This window comes from Octopus bimaculoides, chromosome 23 (genome assembly GCF_001194135.2).
Source record: "Octopus bimaculoides isolate UCB-OBI-ISO-001 chromosome 23, ASM119413v2, whole genome shotgun sequence".
In the NCBI taxonomy this organism is placed as follows: domain Eukaryota; kingdom Metazoa; phylum Mollusca; class Cephalopoda; order Octopoda; family Octopodidae; genus Octopus; species Octopus bimaculoides.
Genome location: NC_069003.1, coordinates 22,127,868 through 22,130,831, shown reverse-complemented (window position 1 = coordinate 22,130,831; position 2,964 = coordinate 22,127,868). Strand labels below are relative to the sequence as shown.

Here is a 2,964-nt window from a genome sequence, read left to right as displayed (position 1 = left end):
GAACTCATAATTGAGAGGCCCACCTCCAACAGATTCGGGTGTCCTTCCTTCATATAAAAAGGTAGGATTGATTGATTTTGAGCAAGAATTAGCTATTGTTTCTTTCAGGTCGACTGTTAACAGCTAGAAAAATGAAACTTTAGGTTTACCATTTTGTTTGACTCTCTATCTGTCTATCTATCTATCTATCTATCTATCTATCTATCTATCTATCTGCCAGTCTCTATTTATCTATCTATCTATCTATCTGTCTGTCTGCCAGTCTCTATTTATCTGTCAATCTATCTATCTATCTGTCTGCCAGTCTCTATTTATCTGTCAATCTATTTATCTATCTATATGTCTGTCTGTCTGTCTGTCCATTTCTGTCACACGTGCCTTCCAGCACGAGCTCCCCCCTCCCTTAAACGCTTTGCAGTAAAATAGCAATCAAACGGACTCAGGTAAGTCTTTATATGCGGCTCTTGATATTATTATCACCTGAGATATTTTTAACGACTTTTATTTCATTGATTTTATTTATATCATTGATTTTCAATCGAGTTTGCTTGAAACGTACACAAACACAAGCACATACACACATACGTACACATGCATACATCTAACAATATACAAGTTTTCACTTTTGTAAAGATTTGCTTAAATCTTTATAGTTTATACTTTATATGTGACCGCAGTCACCTAACTAGCCTATTGCAACAGAGGGGATGGGGATATCCTGATAGCTGGGTGTGCTGAACAGAATTATAAAAACCATACTGTTTATAAAATTCGATTGTTTTTCAAGAAAATTCACAACACAAAAAATAAAATCAGGTTACATTTATTTAATACAACTGCAATCTACGGCAACGCAATGCAAAAAATTTCAGAAAATCGTTCTTGTCTATAATTGATTTGAAGTTACCAAGAGAAGCAAGTATCACGAGGTTTGATTTTCGCGGGTGCTTCATATTTCGTCGAAAGGGAGTCATAATTCAAGTAGGCGTTGAAAACGATGACTCGCGTGTGGCTGTGCTAGACCCAAATGTTTATACTGCTCCATACAATAGATAAACATTTGGATACATAATGATCCAAAAATATCCAGTATTATCATCATATTTTGTTTGAAAATGTATGCTTAAGTCACTTTAAGTTCAGACAGCAAGGCCGATTTATCGCAATTAACTAAATGGCTCAAAGGTTTTAAAATATCAAAATCCAAAAATGTCTTGGAGATTGGTAGTAGACTTGCCAAGGAAGAATATATGCTGTCGTTTTGCTCTGAAAATCTATTATCTAGCTCTCCCAAGCTTTCATCGATGATGGTGAAATAAATTTTGTGGTGAAAGATTATCCAGTCATCTTGTGATGGTACCAGGGCTTCAACAACATTGGAACCCGCAAGCTTTTCGATGCATGCGTTCTTCAATAACATTAAATTGACTCATTTGTTTCAGAATCTCATCTAATATCAAAGAGTCTCTTAGTTTGGTTCTTGGCCATCTTAAGAAGCTCAAGGCCATGGTATATATCACACCTGTGACTCTGAAGGTGTTTGTCTACTGGCCTAATTATATGCAAAAATTTCCTAAGAACAAGGGCTAGAAAAAAAAACATTTTGTAACGAACTTGATGTAAAATTCCAGTTGCCTCAAAACATGTTTTTGAATCTGATGAATCTGTGCACTCGGTCAGCAAACCAACAATCTTGGAGTGATTTTCTATTACAGAAGCCATGGCACTGAAATGACCCGACCACATTTGCTCCATAAGACGTGGCAATTTCAATCATTTGCAGAGACTAGCTATCCTTGGCCGTTTAATAAAATTATGAAGAACGTAGCTAACTCCGGAATCCGCTTTATTGTGTTAACCGCGACAAGATGCAACTGATGATTAAGACAATGAACAAAGTATATGTTTTTCAAGTCGATACTGAATCTTTATTTGAACGCCATCTATTTTGCCAGACATCACAGAAGCACCATCGTAGCATTGTGACAACATACGCTTTGGGTCAATGCCAAGGTTGGTTAATTCCTTAATTAACAAGTCGGCCAATGGTTCAGCATCATAATGTTGAGTAGTTGGCATTGCAACTAAATTTTCCAGAATCCTGCCGTTCTTCAAATTCCTAACAGTCGCAATATTTTCAGTACTAGCAGAGATACCCGGCGTTGTTCTGCATTAAAATGGCATAGTTTTTTGTTTTTTTTTATTTGTTTCAGTCATTTGACTGTGACCATGCTGGAACAAAAAGAAAGAAACAAACAAACAAACAAAGAGGGGAGAGAAAGAAAGAGGGAGGAAGGTAGAAAGAAAGAAAGGATGGAAGAAAGAAAGAAAGAAAACGAAAGAAAGAAGGAAGGAAGGAAAGAGGGAGGATCAAAACAAAGTTGTGGGAGTAAATACAAATTAGCATGTAAGAATTATGCTTATTGATAACAAAATATGAATACAAAATCTCTATTCATTATGGTCATCCATTCTGATCATCTTACTACTGCAAGAACGTCCTCTTTTTTGACGATTTCTTGCGCACACCAGGAATATCTCTTATCAAGCACCAGCAGTAACCTGCCATCGTGTTTAAGTCCCATCGGCCTTGATAGCGTTCTTCCATTACTTTTACATCTTGATGAAAGCGTTCGCCTTGTTCTTCGCTAACATCACCCGGGTTCTCTGGAAATTGAATCAAATGGCTAAGTAGTGAAATTTAATGCTCATTCTACATCCAAGTGCCTGCAAACTCAAAAGCAGTTCCTCCACAACCTCTTGATAGTTGTCAGCTTTCCTGTTCTCAAGGAAATTCCACACCACATCAGAGAAGGCATTCCAAGCTCTAGCCTCCGCGGCACTCATTGTTGTAACAAAATATGGATTCTTGAGGAGTGTTCTTATTTGAGGTCCATCAAATATTCCGACTTTCTTCTCGTTACTGAGACTTGGAAAGGTTGTACATATATATATATATATATA

General features: G+C 36.8%; 1 long non-coding RNA gene across 1 annotated transcript in view; it reads left to right on the top strand.

Annotated features, from left to right (window-relative positions):
- The first annotated feature begins 380 nt into the window (after window positions 1–380).
- LOC128250601 (uncharacterized) overlaps window positions 381–2,964 on the top strand; it is an 18,654-nt gene continuing 16,070 nt past the window's right edge. Inside the window, exon 1 of the long non-coding RNA XR_008266630.1 lies at window positions 381–443. This is a non-coding gene — a long non-coding RNA (uncharacterized LOC128250601). The remainder of the gene's footprint in view (window positions 444–2,964) is intronic.